The sequence below is a fragment of the Cupressus sempervirens genome, chromosome 7, assembly GCF_028749045.1.
Source record: "Cupressus sempervirens isolate cs-2001-9-10 chromosome 7, ASM2874904v1, whole genome shotgun sequence".
Taxonomy (NCBI): Eukaryota; Viridiplantae; Streptophyta; class Pinopsida; order Cupressales; family Cupressaceae; genus Cupressus; species Cupressus sempervirens.
The window spans coordinates 359,449,975-359,472,136 of NC_143124.1; the positions used below are offsets into that span (position 1 = coordinate 359,449,975).

Consider the following 22,162-nt stretch of genomic DNA (forward strand, 5'->3'; position numbering starts at 1 on the left):
CGAGTGTGAATATATAATTTTCCGTCTACTACACAGCTTCAAATAATGCTCACGAATCTTCAGCAGAATGTCCAATTGGTATGAAATCGTGAGAAGAAGAGTGCAGATTCGTATTAACAGAGAAAGTCAGCACATGAAATATAAGAATGGGTATTATGGGAAGGCGAAAATGAATGTACAAGACATAGCCAAAGTAGAGTAGTCGATTGTTTTGAAAAAGATATCCGCCTCTATACATGGCTTCAAAATAAAAGGAATAGTTGTGACTTCTTGGCTTCCGTAACTTAAAAGATTATTTGTTAATTCAAATTTGCCAAGTGTTTTAATCGGTTAGAAGAAAGAAAAAATAATATTGGAAATAAAGTTGGAAGATTATAATTCGAATATTATTCTAATTTATATTTACATACGTACATGTAAATATATTAGTGCGATGACATTATTTTATTATATTATTATAATATAATGGTGCCACTTCATTTTTATATCTATTTGTACGTATATACATGTATATTATAATAATATGGTGAAAGATCATTTTAAATCCTTTAAGGTATGTTTTATATTTTAATTAAATTATTTTATGTTTTAAATTATTTAATAGCTTGTGGATTTTCATCGATTGTATCTTGATGTTCAAGTCACTAGATCCTCAACTATGGTGATTCACGATTCATACCCGTTTGCCTAGTGATGGTGATGCTTCTGTGTCCAATTCTTTTCTGACAATGCTTTCACCCCTTTGACATGCTTCCTACAAAGAAATTCTCCACAGTCAAATCATATTACCCTAACAAGTTATTTAATCATAAATAATCATAATGGCTAACCGCCTATTCAATTTCATGAATTCGTAATAATAATTATAATGACTAACCATCATATCATTTCGCAAGATTATAACAAATTTAACTGTCAACTGACTTTATGGGAACCATAATGGCTATATTTTAAATTAGGTTAAAAATTGGGATGTAACAATTTCTCAGTGTTTTTTGGACAGAACTGTTTTGGTTGGTAGGAACAAAATGGTCCCCAAGTACTAGCTACCACCCTCAAATAGACTGACAAACGGAGGTTGTGAACGAGTGGTTAGAAGGCTACTCTGGAACTACGTTTCGGCACAACAATTGGCATCAGTCAAATAGATGCATCTGGGTAAACACTGTTACAATACCATTTAGCACATGTCCATTGGGATGACACCCTTCAAAGCACTATACGAGTATGAATCCCTTTCCTTTATTGACATGGTATTGGGTGACACCTGCGCACTAAGGGCAAGGGACTGGCTTCAAGAAGGGCAAGACATCCTGAGATTCTTGAAGGAGAACTTACAAAGGGAGTAGAATCAACAAAATATCTATGCCAACAGACACCGAAACAAAAGAAGTTTCGAAGTAGGAGACCTAGTCTACCTTAGACTCCAACTATACAGGTAGTCCTCATTGAAGGAGAAAAATTGAAGCCATGTTTTTATGGTCCTTATTGTGTAGCTTGTCACATCAGTAAAGTTGTCTATGAACTAGAACTTCTAGAAGGGAGCAGTATCCATCACGTCTTTAATGTCTCCTGCCTGAAGAAAGTCGTGGGACGGAACATTGCAGTAACCATAAATCCTCCGTCACTCAATGAAGAAGGGAAGCTCATGTTAGAACTGGCCGAGATCATTGATGTACGGGAGAAGACTTTGCGAAACCATACTCTACAGGAATACTTGATACACTGGAAACACTTGCCATTGGATGATGCGACTTGGGAAGTTGAACACATTCTACAGCATATGGCATTGCATTTGTTTGAGGACAAGCAAATTTTGGGATAGAAGGATTGTAATGTTCCCGTTATAAATAATTAATCAAACCATTGTTTATAGGCCGATTGATTTGATATATCTTGGACCCATTTTATTTAATTGTTCCCATAGTTGTGGCCGTCGGCTATTTTTGTAAAGTCTTGGGAAGTTTGTCCGAAGGGAATTTTAGCATGGCATGTAGGTAGTAGTTGGTATGCGATTTGGATTATTTTCTTTGTATTGTGAATTCTAGTTGGGATTCTCCGTTGTTCACCATTTTGGAAATGAAAGATTTTCCCTACTTGGTTATTCCGGTTTCGGTGGGATTCAACCCTCACCCTATTCCATCTTTGTAATACTTTGTGCTCAGATTTGGCAAATCAAAGCACCATCATACTTGCAAATTGGAGGAATAACTGTGTCTAAATTTATCATCTCTTTTTGTGTTTGGGCAATTCAATCCTTGGCAATGATTCTTACATCTTTGCATTCAAATCTAACTTTGGCAATATTGGCATAGTGTTTGTACGTCCTCATCTACCATTCATCTGCACACTAACTCAACCGTACACACCCAAGCCAAAGCACATCACCACCGTACGACCTTCCATTCTATATTGTACGACATCCTTCCCACTATACGACCTTCGACCTACCTTAACTGTACAACCCGTGCATCATCACCCCATCTATCTCCATTGTATAGACACTTTTACCATATGGCCAGCTTCCACCTTACCTACAATATGGTTTGTTCAAATAATCTCACAACCATATAGGGAGGCTCAACATTCTCCTATTCGGCATCAAAGTTGCTTGATTGACTGATCTAACACTTTGGTGTCGGAATGGTGTGTGGAGGTCAGGAACATTACACAAGAGGGATTGAAGGAGCCCATACAAAAGAAGACAGTCGTACCACACAAATAGGGAAGGCATTTACAGACTGGGCTGCTCAACAAATAGTTTATACAGCCACATAGTTGTCTTTTGACTCACCCAAACTCGAGCCCAAGACTTGACCGCGATAGTCAACGTTGTAAAGTGAAAGAAAAACAATATTTAATGATTTCCTTTGACTTTTTTGGGTTTACTATCTTCTCCAAAATCTAAAACAAGCATTCTCGCAAACTCAAGAGTGAAAAAAGGCTTGAGAGAAGAATATTGGGGTTTTAGAAAATAGACCAGCGAATTAATTGGCTTTGAGATATTGATTGCTGATTTTTTGTTTAAATTTTTAGCTTGTATTCACACATTGAGAGGAGCTTAAGGAAGCATCTAAAGGCCTCTACAAATTTAAAGTGCATTTCTTCTTTTTTGGAGCAAATTTGAAGAGTTGAATTACATTTTTGTATTCTTTTCTAAACTTTTTATATCATGTTTCTATTTTATTGACATTTGTTTTAGTTTTGTTTCATTTTATTTTAATGAAAAACTTGAAATGTAAGAAGTCCTAGTTTTTATTTTACTATATTTTATTTATTTCAATATAATTAGAATGATTCATTTATTGATTACATATATTGCTTGAGCATAATGTTTGAAGTTGGGGCTGGGAGTAGTGTTGTGAGGTTTTCACACCATCGCCTCATTGCAAATGGGGATCCCCTCTTTTTTAACTTTAGCAATAGGTTAGTGGCCTTATGGGGTTTTAGTTGGTTATGTTTGAAGTTTCCAAGTCAGAGAGAGATAGAGATAGAGATAGAGATAGAGAACATGAAGCCAGTCAAAGTCCTTGGGTATGAAGGACTTATAATGTAGGGGATTAATAGTGCTTAGTGTATGAAGGTCAAGTCCTTAGAAGAAAACTGATAAACCAGATTGAAGAAGTTTAAATAAGACACGAGAAATAAGACTTCAAAATGCATAATTCAGATTGGAATGTGTATGAAACCTACCTTGAAACTTGATCTGAGTATTAAATGGAGTTGAGAGGTTGTGAAATGGTGCAAAGAAAAGCCAAGATGAAAAGAAGGTGAAGTTGTGAAGCAATGTGAAAATCCTATGGTAGGGGCAGAACATTTTGAGAAACCATATTAGATCATGTGTATCTATCAGTCTTTTGAATGTCATCCATTCAAAGTCTTGTACACAGTTAGTGTAGCTTTGTCTTGAATGATTTGGTTCAAGAGGGTTCCTTTTAGTTGGTTAGCTTAGTAGTCTTAGATCTAGATAATTAATTTTCCTCGAGTCAGTTGACTTGAGATCATTAGTGGCTCCTATCATAGTAGTAAAGTGGATATGTTGTCTAGCATACTTTGGTTTAGAAATCTGCTTTGATTAGTTTAGTTTGAGGGATTCCCAATTTGCAAGAAGGGCAAAGTATCATACAACGCACTCAGGTATTTTCCTAGTAGATTCGTTTGGTTTATTCCCTAGATCTCCTTGTGAGGTTCTCATGAATTGGAAATTATTCTTAATAGCCTTGTCTTTCCGTTGTTTTTTTGAGGATCACTGCAAATGTAATTGCACTGCTTGATTGGCATGCATTTTCCAATTGGCAGCAATCTCTTATTTATATTGAGAATAAATCAAGAGGAGACATGTCCCTCCATGGGATATGTCTATTCATTAAAATAATAACAATATGAAGGGACATGTCTTCTCTTGATTTATTCTCAATATAAATAAGAGATCACTGCCAATTGGAAAACGCATATCAATTAGGCAGTGCAATTACATTTGCTGCGATCCTCAGAAAAACAACATGGTATCAAAGCCAACTACAAATGTAGAAGTCACATACAAGTAGTGCGAAAGGAAAGTCGAGGGATGGAGGAATACCAAATTAGGATTCCAAATAGTCTACATTCACACTTGAATAGGGAAACTGAGACATAGGAAATGAAGTGATTTCGTCGCAGTTAAAATTGATGATTCAAACTGATTCAAGTGGGACTTAACCTGTATCTAGTATTGGTTGTGTTCTGACAGTTCAAATCTGATACGAATGGATCTTGTGAGTCCATTCCACAAGTGCTATCAGGTTCTACTCATTTGTCGTATTAAACATGGATTGGAGATATATTATCAGTGACAATTAAAAATATCATTACGGTGCAGGTTTCTGAACAAATATAATTGCCATATGTGGTCTGCACATTACTATGATCTGTTTGTATCAAAATGGAAGATTCGGATCTGTAATAACCCTTCTCAAATCTGCCCTCAAAAAATGCTGATGAAATCTCAAGGAATTTCATCAAACAATTCACATGCAAGGGACGTATGACTGATATAATATTTCAGCTAGCTTCAAATGACTTTTTCTTCAATTTGCATCAATAAGAATCTTGTGCTAGAAGACTACAATGGACTACACAATGACCTAACGTGAGTGTGCTACTAATTTTGACAATATTCAGTGCATATATATAATCTAAGCATGAGAAATGAACACCTACAGCCAACTGACATTTTTACAAACAGTTGGTATGTAAACTAACTAGCTGATAAATAATGATATTAAATTTCTTAAATGACACCCACAACTATTATCTTCTTAATTGCAATGAAAAATACAATGCTCATGAAATATGGCCAAGACTTTGGCATTTACATGGATTACAAAATGATAATGCTATATAATGCACACTCACAGCTGAAAGCTTATAACACCCTAAAAAGCAATACTAACAGAAGAACCTGGTTGTAGATGGCTGTAATAATTTCCTTCAATGCTGCCCCTTCTGCTTTGCTTTTTTCGAACTGCTTTTTCGGCCTGCTTTTTTCGGTTCTGCTTTTTCGGACTACTTTTTCGTACCCGCTTTTTCAGCCTGCTTTTTCGGTTCTGTTTTTTCGAACTGCTTTTTCGTATCTGCTTTTTCGGATTGCTACTATGTTGAATCTCAAGACCATCTCTTTCAATGGCGTCAAGATTTCCAGCTTGAAGGGATTTCATCCTTCAAACTATTGAGACAATCTCCAGGAAATTTTCCAATTTCTTTGATATTTCCAAGCATGCTTAAATGAGAGTTATCCTCTTTCTTTTAATCCCTTCCTCACTTGCTCCACGTTTCTGTCTTGCCAATGTGGGATAATACATGAGTTTTAATATTACTTCTTTTTTTCCTTTTACAAAGTCCATGTATGTACTCAAAAGGGGAACTCTTGATTTTTTTTATAAAGTGACTTTATAAAATATTTTATAATTCAAGTCACTTTATTAAATTAATTAAATATAAAGTTACCTTTTAATATTTATTTATTTGATAACTTTATAAATAATTAACTTAATACCACTTATTTATTTAATTAAAATAATTAATTAGTCATCCTGATAAAATATTCATTATTTTGGACAACCTAATTAATTAAATTAATTAAATCAAATTGCCTCCAAAATGGGGACATGACAGTCCGCCCTTCCTGACATTGCTTGTCCCCAAGCAATGGCTGAACAATAAACCAATCAATCCGCCTGGATCCCAAATGTAGTCATGAACTATACCACTGTTAATTAACATAGGCTCCTGCAATATCCTCTGCAATATAACCAAGAGGAATCCATAATCAAACTGACAACTACAGCTCAACCAAACTCCAAAATCACAACTGCCACAGTCAGAAACCCACGAGACACAAACTCTTAGAACATCAGAACCCAAGAAAAGTGGGCAAATCAAGCTGCCAACACAATAAATACCATCAATGCATCCCACTGGCCTATACGGAATGTATAATCCAACTTTGCAACAATGGTGAATGCTCCCGGATGAAACTGTACCAAGTATGGAGAATCCACACACTGTACAACTCCTGCACTCAACACAACTCTGCAGATCACCAGCCACTGTCTCATAACCATAACTCCCATGCACCGCTGATGGTGAAAAGACATCACAAGATAAATAGCAAGAAATGGAACCCAAACCAAATTTGCCTGCCATCAACTCTTCAACACAAGGATCGAATGCTAACTGATGTACATACCCTGCAGTATAATGCTGATAAAAAAAACCAACCTCAGTCAACAGCTCACCATGAACAAGTGATACAACCCACTGTGACTGATCACCAGCTAAGTCAGGAGATGTCATAGCCAAAGGAGTAGAATCAATAACAACAACCGCTGAAGCATCACTCCCAAACTCCTGCTCTAAGTCATGTATTATCAAGCTGTCAACCACAGAACCTATCGCCATGTCATGCCCATCACAACTCTCATCCTGTGGCGTCAAACCATCCCATAACTGATGACAAGCACTAGGAATCAAAGTATATCTCTGTATCATCATCTCATCAACATGGTCATCAAAGGTAAATTGATGAGCATACCTCACAGTGTAATGCCGATAGAATGCGCCAATCTTAGTCAGTGGCTCAGACTGCAACCCAGATGAAACTAACTGCAATCGATCACTAACCAAGCTGGAACTGACTACTACCTTCGAAGACATCGCCAAGGGAGTAGTATCACTAGCAAGAACCATGCCAACTGCCGGCTCACCAACATCACACATAATCTTTGATACAACATCTCTAGTCTCCGTGCCATTAGTACTAGAGGCCACCACCATGTCAGGCATACCACAACAATCTGTTGCAACACCCAACTCAACTGAACCTGACTCTAGTGAGAACGAACCCGATATGCCAATGTTAGTATCAAGGATGGATGCATCCCCATCTCCACTGTCTCTGACAATCTCGACCATGGACATCCTCGGATCACCAAACACCACAACTTGTGACTGTACAGAATCTGGTAAAGACTGCAGTCGCTCTAACTCCATGGTCACCTTAGCCAAATGAAACTGTGACTCCTCGAAAGCCAACTGTGTACTCTCAAGAATCTCAGAAGTCACCTGGAGCTGCTGAGTAAGCTCACTCACCTCATCTTCCTTGGCCAATAATGCTTCGTATGCTGTACTCCCCCACTCCATAAGATAATCTCTGTCGGCTACCAACTACATATAATTCTGTCTCAGAATCCGAATAGCCTCCCATAAAGAGTGGATCTCCGTCAAGAAAAGATAACTACCTCCCTGCTCATTACTAGTAGGAGAACCCCATCCATAAACTGCTAACAACTGACGAGTAGCATCGAAATGCTTGCAAATGATAGCAATGTCTCGCTCACTAACTCTCAACTGACTAGACACATGATTGGGCTGGCTGGTCAAACTCCTATACTCTACCCCTGGTACAGTGTCCAAAGGAGTAACCTCATAATAGCTATCGTTTGTAATACTGCCATCCAAATTCTGCAGTCCAACTGCTGAACTTGTATCATCAAACGAAGTGACTGAAGCATCAACATAAACCTTCGTATCAAAGGAAATTGTTGAGGAGACTAAGTCCTCAAAACTGTCCACAACATCCCCCTGGGTGTCATCTGTAATAATCAGATCCTGGGACTCTTCTGTAAACTTTGTCATATCTGAGAGATCATCAACCCATTCCAACAAGAATGGTCGACTGGATACATGAACAATGCCCAACAAAGGTGTGTAAAAACTAATTACAGCATCAAACAAGCTGTTGGCATGGATGAGAACTACACCTGGCAAACTACTAATCAAGTCCATGATGGTGCAACAGATACTACTACCAAAGAATGATAAATATCTCCGGTCAAAACGATCCCAAGTACTAAGATAAGGATCCCAACATCTAATCCATGAACGGAAACCAACTGGCAATTCAAGTAAACTTCTCACCTGAGTAATGTGAACAATACCAACTGACTTCACAAACCTGTCTACAGTCTCTGAATCCGGAGTGTGAATGCTAGACATACTCATATCATCATCAACATGTGACCCGACTGTAAAAGGAAACTGAGCCCTTGCTATATGAGCTAACTCCCAAACTGAACTCACCTCAAGACAACGCTCGTCCACATGTCTTTCAGAATCCTGGAGAGCCAACTTCATTGCCTCCATGCCTTCCTTGATCTGTTGTAAGTCGTCACAAGAAGAACCTATTGTGACTCCTTTCTGTCTATCTTGCAGTTGAATCATCCAAATGTGATTCTCAATCAATCCATGTATCCTATCATGATGGGATAAAGCCATGACAATATTCTTGTCCCTTGTCTTCAGCTGGCTTGCCAAACCAAGTAAAGAGCTACTAGCCTCTATCTCATGTGAAGAAGAATCCAACTGTCCCTAATACTCACTTTCTGCAAAGTCCTAAATGCTCACTTTCTGATCAACTGTACTATCCTCAAACATGACAGTATCCTCAACTGCTGTAATTTCATCCAGCCCAACTGTACTGGAATCACTATCTGTGTCAATCACACAATCCAGTGTGCCTGTGATATCACCTTCTGATGCAACTGGCTCAACCTGCACAACATCTGTAACCCCTTCTGCCTGTGAAGATGATGCAGATAAACCATTACCTGAAGATGTGTTAATGTCTCCTTGTATCGAATCAGCATGTCTGTTAAACTCATCATACAAGTTTCTACCTGTCATAGGGAAAGTACAATCCTTAGGCCTATCAAAACGTTCAATCAGTCTCTCCTTAAACTCCACATATGAGGTAATGTGTGCATGACCCATAGTGACCATACCATGATGCCACCACTCGTGTGCTAACCCATCTAGGTGAATTGCTGCATACTTAATAGCTTCTTCCTCAGGCATAGGGTTCATTTGAAAGTATGTGTCAAGCCTTTGAACCCAAGCTCTTGTTGTAGACTTCCCCGAGCCATCATAATATGGTAACTGAAGTTTCCCTACTTTCTTCCGTAGCTCATAGCTTTGGTTCCTATCATGTCCACGTGGCATATGCTTCATCCGCACATCTATATACTCCCTAAAGGTAATTGCAGCAATAAAATCCGGACCTCCAACTTCCCAATCTCTCCTCAGCTGGTCCTGTATATCAGTAATCTGGGGCTCTGGTATGGGCTGCTCTAGAGCTCTAGGAGGGAATGTGGGAATAATGGGCCTCAAACTCACTGTCCTAGTTTGCTGGGGTGCATGACTGAAATTGTTCCCAACTTGTTCGCCTCCATTATGTGTCCCATCTTGATTATTACCATTCTGATTATTTCCTCCACCCACATTAGCATTCAACCCCATTTGATGAGCCATCATCTGCATCATAAGCTCCAATCTCTGACTCTGTTCCTGTGCTCTCTGCTCTGCTAATCGCTGTCCCTGTGCTAAGGTGTCTAATAACTGTAAGAATCTTTCCTCTCCCTGATCTAGACTGGTATACATTTTGTCAAACTTTTTTCCTTTATCTCGCTGTTCCAAATTCCCTATAAGAACTCCACAGGATGGCAGGACTAATAGCTCTGATACCACTGTAATAACACTCCTCAAATCTGCCCTCAAAAAATGCTGATGAAAGCTCAAGGAATTTCATCAAACAATTCACATGCAAGGGATGTATGACTGATATAGTATTTCAGCTAGCTTCAAATGACTTTTTCTTCAATTTGCATCAATGAGAATCTTGTGCTAGAAGACTACAATGGACTACACAATGACCTAACATGAGTGTGCTACTAATTTTGACAATATTCAGTGCATATATATAATATAAGCATGAGAAATGAACACCTACAGCCAACTGACATTTTTACAAACAGTTGGTATGCAAACTAACTAGCTGATAAATAATGATATTAAATTTCTTAAATGACACCAGCAACTATTATCTTCTTAATTGCAATGAAAAATACAATGCTCATGAAATATGGCCAAGACTTTGGCATTTACATGGATTACAAAATGATAATGCTGGTATAATGCACACTTACAGCTGAAAGCTTATAACACCCTAAAAAGCAATACTAACAGAAGAACCTGGTTGTAGATGGCTGTAATAATTTCCTTCAATGCTGCCCCTTCTGCTTTGCTTTTTTCGAACTACTTTTTCGGCCTGCTTTTTTCGGTTCTGCTTTTTCGGACTGCTTTTTCGTACCCGCTTTTTAGTCTGCTTTTTCGGTTCTGCTTTTTCGGACTGCTTTTTCGTATCTGCTTTTTCGGATTGCTACTATGTTGAATCTCAAGACCATGTCTTTCAATGGCATCAAGATTTCCAACTTGAAGGGATTTCGTCCTTCAAACTATTGAGACATAATCTCCAGGAAATTCTCCAATTTCTTTGATATTTTCAAGCATGCTTAAATGAGAGCTATCCTCTTTTTTTTAATCCCTTCCTCACGTGCTCCACATTTCCGTCTTGCCAATGTGGGATAATACATGAGTTTTAATATTACTTCTTTTTTTCTTTTTACAAAGTCCATGTATGTACTCAAAAGGGGAACTCTTGATTTTTTTTATAAAGTGACTTTATAAAATATTTTATAATTCAAGTCACTTTATTAAATTAATTAAATATAAAGTTACCTTTTAATATTTATTTATTTGATAACTTTATAAATAATTAACTTAATACCACTTATTTATTTAATTAAAATAATTAATTAGTCATCCTGATAAAATATTCATTATTTTGGACAACCTAATTAATTAAATTAATTAAATCAAATTGCCTCCAAAATGAAGATATGACAGGATCCGTATGTGGACATCCATAATATGGCCAAGGATTTCTTTTGTTGATGCAAAATGTGAAGCACAAATGCAAGCACACAATTAGGAAAAGAAAAATATGTGCGGCAATGATAAATACAGTACAATGGTGGCCATTCATGGTGATGGTTGTGAATACAGTTGGCTGGTGTAAAATCAAATTTGATCTTTATTATCATTCACCTTGTCTATGCCATCCTAGAAGTCTTGTGATGGCATATGGATGATCCTTTTTATTTAAAAAGTGGATGCATAAATAGAGTAGCTGATTCCTTAGTCAAAGGGTTTGAATTGTAATCATGTGACATGCAGAGACCTTGTCTAATAAAGAGGCACACATTGAATTCAATGTTTTATATAGGAATCATCTTCGAACTTAGCACTCATGGATGAAACTCAGGGATAGGACAATTTGGCAGTAGACAGTTCATGAAAATTCATGCAACATGAGGAATACCCTTGCATAGACAGTGCCTCGGAAGATGATGAAAGAATGGTATTAGACATTCACTGCCACTATTGGTCAAGGTCAGCATTATCCTCCAAACACAAAAAATACCTGTGATTAGATCAATTGGGTTGACATGGATTAAGTGGGTCAAACCATGATGCAACAAGAAGTTTCGCAGACCCGTTACAAGGATATGAAAGGTGGTGAACTTTAATTAATCAGACACAGTCCACTTTCAAAGTGGGGTCAACAGGCCTTGGCACTAAAGTAGAATACAAAGTTTAAGCTCAAATACAATATTGCCAAAAGAAATGGGAATCACATGTTGCAAAAGGGTCATTGTCCCATTTTTGCCAAACGTAAACATAGACAAGGTCAGAAAGAGTTAAACACAAGAAGTAAGTTCGTGGAATATGACACATCCAACCATATCAGTGACTACCCAAGTAATCAGCCTCTGATGTCCATAGAAATGTTAGGACTAAGGTACATGAGGTACATACATATGATAATAAAACTCAAATAAGGATGTCAAGACTAATTAAATTTGGGAGTAGAAATATCATGATTATCTTATAATACAAATGGTTAGAATTATTATGATAGCAAAATATATTCAAAGGTATTATAAACATATGGTACAACCTTCCATGAACCATGTGCATAGGGATTAAAGAAGGTAAGTATAAATTGTCCATTCTATTATGAATATGAATTAAGGGAAACTAGTCACCCAAGATTAATATTAAGATGACTATTTAAAATCAAATTTCTTAATGTTCTTATAGTTTAAATATAATAATATTATTATTGAGAATAATTTTTTTATTACTATAGAGCTATTTGCCTTGATCTTTTCCTCTGAGAATGTTCTTGTAGGAAAAAGGAAGATTGATGTTTAGATGGAGTCAAAAACATTCATCTCAAGGAGTGGATAGAGGATATGTTACAATTGATCTTTAAAGATCTTTGATCATATTAGATTCAAAGGAAGTATGACACTTCATCAAAGGCAACTTTGCTTGAGGAGCTCAAATTATTGATATTCAGAGAGAGTTCGAAAGTCCTTGCGTGTGACTGTATGACCTTAATGGGCCTATCCCCTATGTACATTATAAGGAAGTGACGATTTCCAAATGATTACCACTTATATTTGCAAAAGTTATTGAAGGATGACGATCTTACGATAATTTTCTATTATGATAGATATCTTATGATGTCTATGCAGATCATGATAGATTATACTTTACATGGTGGATGTTTATATGGTATGCATTATGAGAATGTGTGTGCACATACCTCATAAACATTTTGAGTGCATGGTGAATGTTATGCAAATTGATATTTTAGAGGCCATTATACAGAGTACTTGGTGAATATCATGCAACTTGATGTTTAGAAGGCCATTACTCACAGTACTTGGTGAATATCTTGCATCTCGATATTCAGAAGGTCATTACTCAAAGAGTATTTGGTGAATAGCATATGTTGATATTCTGAAGACTAATACTTATGATATCAAACATTATTGAGTACATGGTGAATATCTATAAAGTTTCTTAACAGATTTCAAATTTAGAGGCTGACTAATGCACAACTTTTATTATAGGTATGAACACTGTTGGTAAAGAATAGGTTTGCTCCAAAATCTGTATATGTTAGTACAGAAATAGCAGAGATAATATAATGTTCTTGAACTTGAAATGTACTTGGATCCTTTGATGTGCTTGCACTAATTGATTTTGATGCCTTGTTTATCCGAGCGAATCAAGCATACATATCATACAAAGGGTTGTGAGGGTGAATGGTCATGTGTATGAATGGAGACATGAACATTCATCATCACACCAGTTCGGTGTTAACTAATCATGCCCGATTTGTTACATACTTAACACAAGTCTAATAATGTATTACCAATCATTATGAATTGCAACCCGATATAATATAGATCAATAGTGATCTAAAACCAAAGTAATCAAAATAAGTTTTGATCATGCCTTAAAAGATCTCAGACAATATATATATGACCATCAGTTTCAACTGTGCATTGTTTCACATACAAAGATAATACATACATACATACATACATACATATATATATATATAAAACAATATGTGCATCATAGTGGTGCACATATATACATATGTATATATATGTTGATCATAGTTATTGTCAGACCAAGCTACATGCTTTAACACTCTCTCTTAGCTAGGGAAGACAAAGTGTATATATATAAGTTGCCCTTATTTGAGAAGTGATATCATCTAGATATGTTTAAGAAAATCAAGTCTCATGATATTCTTTCTAGTTATGGTGTGTACACAAATGTCAAGTCTCATGATATCTACCATAAGAGATCATGGTATATCCATAGATATTATGTCACATAATATCCAGCATGAGTTTGAACATATTGATCTTCACTAGATATCAAGTCATGTGATATCTATCAATATGCTCTTTTAACTATCATGACTTTTCTTCCATGAATATCAAGTCACATGATATTCATCATGATAGTAATCTAATAAGTATAAAGTCATCACCTTATATTATTAAAATCAACATTTCATTATACAAGATTGTCACCTTTTGATAATGTACATGAGGTAGGCCCATAAGTCTGAGTCACACATATGACAAAAGAGTTTACACTTTAACATCTTTATTAAAATAATACAAATTTACAAAGTTGAGACTCAATCTCATAAACTTGCATTTCAAACATACCAAGCCTCTTTCTAAAATGATCAACCTTCACTTTAGGAAGAGCCTTGGTGAGAATGTCAGTTGTTTGATCACTTGTATTTGTTACAAATGTAAATGGAGATCAAATGATCTATATATACAAAGAGGAGAGTTGAATAGAATAGAAACATTCTATACTAGACTACAGCTAAATATTAGAAACATTCTAATATTTACAAAGATACAATAGTGAGCATTAAAAGAAAACATAAAGATTATTCTAATAAACCCCCCCCCCCCCCTTAATGCTCAATCTATTTACTACACCAATAGATCTCCTGAATTTAACAAACTTGTTAGGACCAAGGAGTTTTGTGAAAATATCTACTGGTTGCTCTGAGGTAGGGACATAGAGTAACTGAATAGATCCATTCTCTACTATCTATTGGATGTAATGGAAATGAAGCTCTATGTGCTTGGTTCGTTCATGAAACATTGGGTTCTTGGTAAGTTTGAGGACTCCCTGATTGTCTGAAAACAAAGAAGTCGGACCTGCTTGAGGAATATGCATATCTGCAAGCATCTGACAAAGCCAAGCTACTTCACAAGTTGCCTTGACAGCTCCTCAATATTCTACTTCTGTAGAGGAGAGTGCCCATGCCTGTTGTTTCTTGTCATCAACTAAGCCAGCCCAATCAAAATTGGTGAATCCACTAAGCTGAGGAGTAGAACTCCTTGTGTAAAGAAGACCATAATCTGAAGTACCATGTACATAGCGCAACACATGTTTTGTTGCAATCCAATGATCAGTCTTGGGGTTCGTCATGAATCGTGAGATGTAGCTAACTGCAAAACTGAGATCAGGTCTAGTAGTAGTAAGATAGATGAGACTACCTACTAGTTGCCTGAAGAGTGTTTCATCTACAGGAGGAGAATCAGATTGTGCGGACAATTTCATACCAGTCTCCATAGGAGTGGAGGTAGGTTTGCAATTCTGCATTCGAAACCTGTCAAGCAAATTTCTGGCATACCTGGACTGAGACAAAAAAATACCATTGTCAGTCTACCAAACCTCAATACATAAACAATAACGAAGCAATTTGAGATCTATCATATCAAAAGTTCTGCATAGATTCTGTTTGATTTCTGAAATCAAATGTTCTGAACTCCCAATAATGATCAAATCACCCACATAGACAACAAGAAAAATAATATCATTACCAAAGTGTTTAATATACAAATTACTATCTGACAGGCTACAATGAAATCCCTGAGCAACCAAGTACTAATCAATCTTTATGTAACAAGCCCGAGGGGCCTGTTTAAGACCATAGAGGGCCTTTTGGAGTCTACATACTTTTGGTTCTGAACCGAAAACCTTGAAACCTGGGGGTTACATCATGTAGACTTCTTCCTATAATTCACCATTAAGAAAAGCACTCTTCGCATCCATCTGATGAACTTTCCAACCATACTGAGCTGCAATGGCAAGAAGTAGGCAAATAGTGCTCATCTTGGCTATCGGGGCAAAGGTCTCCTCATAGTCAATGCCTTCGTGTTGGGTGAATCCTTGAGCAACAAGTCTGGCTTTGTATTTGTCCAAGGTACCATCTGCATGGTACTTGACCTTATAGACCCATTTACAGCTAGTGGGTTTCTTCTCAGGAGGGAGATCTAAAAGAATCTAGGTGTGATTCTTTTGAAGACTCTGAAGCTCAACTTCCATTGCCTGTTTCCATTCTAGAATTCCTTTGGCCCCTGCATATACCTAGGGTTCAGGGATATTGTAGATGTTGGCCATAAGAGCAACATTAACTGTGTTGTGCTGAATGCTCTTATTTCTAGAGGTTCTTCCCTCAATGAGTTCATCGGAACGAAGATCACTAATTGTTTGAGCCCACCATTTTGGCTGAAGAGTCGAGGAGCCAATATCAGATGTTGTTGGAATAGCTGGATGAGGAGCAAGAGCAAGAGCTGTAGTATCTGAGGTGGATAAGGTGGTGTATCAGTAGCATCAGATGACTCATATAAGATAGAAGGACCTAAGTTAGAGATTGTTGAAGATTGAATCTCAGAATGCGGTGGGGAGGCAGAGAGTTGAACTGAGTCCTCATCAAACACAACATCACGACTGAAGATTAAACGATCAGTATTTACATCAATCAATCTGTAGGCCTTATGTGTGTGACTATATCCCGTAAACATGAGTTTCTGGCTTTTGGAATCCAACTTAGTGTGTTTGGCATTAGGAATCCATACATATGCTAGAGAGCCAAAAACTTTCAAATGGTTGATTCTAGGTTTGCGACCAAACCAGGCTTCCTCAGGAGTTTTATGGTTAATTGCAATGGTGGGTGACCGATTAAGAAGATAGACAGTTGTGGATACTGCTTCTGCCCAATATTTTTTGGGAACATTTCTATGTTCTAGCACAACCCTAGTCATTTCTGTGATGGTACAGTTTCAACGCTTTACAACACTATTTTACCACCCAAATGCAGAACTACTATTCCTAACCCAACTATATTGGATGGAACAACCCTACTATTCTATGGAGTATGGATGGGGGAACCAAACTCTTTTTGTACTAGGGCTTTAAACTGCTGAAATACAGGAAAAGCATCTATTTTTGCTTAAAAAAATATACCCACATTTTGCAACTTAAATCATCCACAAAGAGTAAGAAGTACCTGTTCCTAGTAACAAAAGGAGTATTCATAGAACAACATATGTTAGTGTGGACCAGCTGGAGTACTTTAGATGCCCACCATGATTCACCATCCTTAAATGGTGTCCTATTTTGCTTCCCTTCTTGGCAAGCTCCACAAACGCGATGGTTCTGGGTCTGGATATCAGGTAGGCCATGGACTAAATTATCTCGAGCAAGTTGTGCTAGATATTAAATGTTCAGGTGATCGTATCATTGATGCCAAAGGCTGTTGAGAGTGGATGATTTGGCGATGAAGGAATGCTCAAGGGAATCGCCTGAATCTACAAGCCTATAAATACCATGATCCTCAAGACCGACAGCAAGTGTAGTGCGAGAAGCACGATCAATAATTTAACACTTGTTTCCACTAAAAATGACATCCAATTGAGGGGAGTGCTTTATAATTTGACTAACAAGCAGAAGATTATGTTTCATGCCAAGAACATAACATACATTGAGGAACATGAGTCTTCTTCCTCCAGACTGACTCTGAACATTGCCCTTGCTGACAATATTGTATTCTTCGCCGCCTCCAAAGATTACTGCGTCAAAATAGGGAGTGAATTTAACAAACCAATCACGGCTATGAATGAAATGTCGGGAGGCACCGGAATCTATGTACTAGGCAGAAGATTTCACATGATCTGCAGGTATACTGGCCATAAAGGCATGGTAGATAGATTCTTTCTACTCTGAGTGTTGGGCAGCATTGGCTTGCTTTTTAATTGAGTCTGACTTCTGATGCTGCTGATACAAATGCTCATAATATGTGAATATCTCAAGTGGCACAAACTTCGAGGTGAGAAAATGAAAGACCCAGAAAGATCGGAGAAGTACCCAGACGAGAGCTCAAAAAACCAAAAAATAATACGCTATTGGAATCCAGATCCACTGGCTCAAAAATCAAGGCACCCACAAAAATCTGATGAAGACCTATTTGAGATCTCAAAAAACCCACCAAGAATATGGAATAAAACAAAAATTAGGGTTTCAAAGAAAACCCTAGTTAGCAACCATTGAAGGTCAGATTTGCAAAAAAAAATGGCGGTTGGAGGTAGAAAATAGTCGATTTTTCCATAGAGAATGTCCTTGCTAGCAGAGACGTCACTGGATCTGCACACATTCAAATAGAATGTTGTTCTAGCGTGCGTTTTTTAGGATTGATTGCAAAAAGATACATTTGCAAAAAATGACACAATTTGCAAAGACAATCGCGAGCATTGCCACGGATTTGATGTAGCGATTTGCAGAGAAATCGTAAATGGAAGACGTGAGTTGCAGATAATATCAGATAGGAGCAACCATTGGACGCATGTGTTCTCAGTTACATGGAAATCACAGGCTGCTAGAGACCAAGTTGCAATGTTCAAATGTTCATTCTTGAAACCCTAGCCGAGACTAGTGCATATGTGATTTTTTTGTTTTTTTTTTTGTTACTAATCTCCAAGATTCGAACAGATGAAAGTCTTGTAAAAACGGAAACCCTAGACAGGTTTTTGTGAAAAAATCTCAAAAATAATTTTGAAAAATTTTAACAAATAATTTCAAAAGAAATTATGATTTTTTTTGAAAAAAATTGAAGTATTGGCTCTGATACCATGTTATAAACATAAATGGTAGAATACTTGACTGATTAATCAAAGATCAAATGATCTATATATACAAAGAGGAGAGTCGAATAGAATAGAAACATTCTATTTTAGACTACACCTAAATATTAGAAACATTCTAATATTTACAGAGATATAATAAGATACAATAGTGAGCATTAAAAGGAAACATAAAGATTATTCTAATAGTATTAACATATTCCAACTGAATAGCTCTTCTTTCCACCATGTCTCTTACGTAGTGGTAAGAAATATCTATATGCTTCGATCTATCATGAAATATCAGATTCACAGAGAACTTGATACAACTTTGGTTATCATAGTGAATTGTGGTAGGTTTCATACGCTCATAAAATAAGTTAGAAAGCAACTTTCGAAGCCACATTGCTTCTCTAGCTCCCATTGTTGTTGCAGTATACTCAGCCTCGGTAAAACTCTAAGCAACTGAAGCTTGTTGTCTGTAGATCCAAGAGATCATGGCTAAACCTAAGCTGAAACATCCTGATGTGCTCTTCTGGTCTTTTACACTTCCGACCCAATCAAAATCACTATGTCCATGTAACTCCAAGCTGGTATTCTCATATTTAAGTTCATACCCAATAGTGCCTTGGAGATACCTTAATATATGCTTCAAAGCAACAAGATGAATTTCACGGAGTTCACACATGAACTGACTTAATGCATTCACAACATTGCAGATATCAAGTCGAGTATTCACAAGATACATAAGAGACCCAATAATCTGTTTGTATAAAGTGAGATCAACTAGTCTGGATTCAACACTTGCTTCCTTTAGCTTGTGTAAGTTGGTTTCCATAGGTGTTGACATAGGTCGATAGTTCCACATTCCAAATCTTTTTAGAATATCAACAGTAGACTTCTTTTGATGTAGGAAGATATTCCTAGACTTCTGACGAACTTTCAAACCAAGGAAGTAATGAAGAATTCCTAAGTCCATTTCGAATTCAGAAGCCAAATCTTTCTTACACTAATTAATGAGATGGTCTTCTCCTATAATCAGAAGGTCATCAACATAAAGAATTAGAATCAACATATTTAATTACCTTAAAGTAAAGATTTGGATCAGCAACATTCTTGGTGAATCCAAGACTTAGAAGGTTTTTATTAATCCTTTCATACCAGGCTCGAGGAGCCTGTTTGAGTCTATATAGAGCCTTTTTCAATTTACATACAAAAGAGGCAGCATCATGAGTCACAAATCCTTTTGGTTGTTCCAAGTATACTTCTTCCTCAATTGTTCCATTTAGAAAAGAAGTTTTTACATCCACTTGATGGATTTTCCAACCTTTAGCTGCTGCAATGGCTTATTACAGCTCTAACTGAGGTATACTTAGCAACTGGTGCAAAAGTTTTTTCAAAGTCAATTCCTTCCTTCTGAGAAAACCCTCTAGCCACAAAGTGAGATTTATGTTTTTCAATGCTACCATCTGCAACATACTTGACTTTGAAGAGCCATTTGGAGGAAACAACAAATTTTCCTTTAGCTCTAGGAACTATAACCCAAACATCATTTATTAGTATCGACTGATATTGTTCCACCATTGCATCTTTCCAAGCTCGATGTTTAAGTGCTTCTGAAGTATTTGAAGGTTCAGGGTTTGGACTCACACATGAATGCATTGTATGTTAATTTTTTAGGTCTTTTGTTTTCTCTGAAAATCCTTGAAGGTGTTGCAAATTCATTTCTTTCTTGTATAATTTTCCTTGCCCAAAGTGGCCTTTTAGAATTGCCAAGACTCTCTTCTTGAGTCTCAGGAAGGATCTTAGTTTCATTTGAAATATCTTCAGGGTACTTCCTCTGAATCTGAGGAGCAGGAGCCTTTTCTCAGGAATAGGATAAGTCATCTGTATCTAATTCATCTAAAGTTTTAGCTTTTTTGAAAGCAATATCTTCTTCAAAGGTGACATCTTTGTTGAGTTCTATTTGTTTCTGTCCAGGTATGTAGATTTTGTATCCTTTCACTATTTCACTAGAACCAATAAGAATTCCTTTTCTTCTAACTTTGTCCTTTTCTCCTTAGTTACATAAACATACACAGGACATCCAAATATCCTTAAATGACTAATGTCAAGTTTCATTTTTGAAAATGCTTCTTCAGGGGTTTTGTTGTCCAAATATGAGTGGGGAGATCTATTTTGAATATAGACTATTGTATTAGATGCTTCAGCCCAAAATGACATGCTCAAGTTTTGATCACAAATCATAGCCTTAGCAACTTCTACAATAGTTATGTTTTTCCTTTCAACAACTCCATTTTGTTGAGGATTGCAGGGAACTGTGAACTCCCTCTTAATCCCAACAAGTTTGCAGAATTCTTTAAATATTTCAGAAGTGTATTCTTTCCTATTATCTGTTCTTAGAACTTAAATTTTCTTTTCTAGAGGAGTTTTCAGTGATAGTTTTGAACTCTTTAAATTTAGAAAGAATCTCTTCTAATTCTTTGCACTTAAGGAAGTATATCCATGTCTTCCTTGAAAAATCATCAACAAATATCACATAGTACAAGAACGCTCCTATGGATGGTGTAGACATGGGTCCACATAGGTCAAAGTGCACTAGTTCTAACACATCTTTAGTTTTGCTCAAACTATGAGGAAATGATTTTTTATTGTTTTTCCCTAAGGCACAACTTTTGTAGGATTCATTGTGAATATGACTTAATTTGGGCATTCCAGCTACCAACTTCTCCATAGATGTTAGAGCACGAAAGTTGATATGACCTAATCTTCTATGCCATATTTCATTTGAATCTGAAGTCTCATGAACAAGTGCAAGATTTTTCTTTGTGCAAAGCTCATATAATAGTCTTTGTTGTACTCCTATTGTTAGAGCCTTCTTTATAGTTGAATTCTTAGGCCATGCTAGTACCTTACCTTCCATGAATGCAATTCTATAACCATCATCTTTAAGTGCAGATATAGATATTAAATTCCTTTTAATACCTGGTACATAAAGAACTCTAGAAAGCTAAATAGAATTTCTGGATTTCAATTTGATGGTGTAGGTCCCAATTCCTTTTACAGAATATGCAGAATCATCACCAATTATAACTTCTTCATCTATTTCTATTTGCATGCTTTCTAGGTTATCCTGATATCCAGTGATGTGTCTTGAAGATCCACTATCAATTATTGAAGTGTTGGATTTGGTTGACATTTGACTAGACAATGCTGAATAGAAGGCATATTTCTCAGATTCATGACCTTCATTTGATTTATTAGATTTGGTAAATTACGCTTGAAGTTTAGATCGATCAAGACAATTTAGGGCATAATGTCCATATTGATCACATCTGAAACATTGAATTTTAGACAAGTCTTTCTTTTGTTTTGACTGTCCTTTTCCATGAAAGTTTCTTTTCCTTTTGTTGTTCTTCTTCTTT

The 22,162-nt window shown here is 36.6% G+C and overlaps 1 protein-coding gene across 4 annotated transcripts in view; it reads left to right on the plus strand.

Moving 5' to 3' along the window:
• Positions 1–22,162, plus strand: part of LOC149546957 (uncharacterized) — a 212,349-nt gene that overhangs the window by 182,707 nt on the left and 7,480 nt on the right. The window lies entirely within an intron of this gene.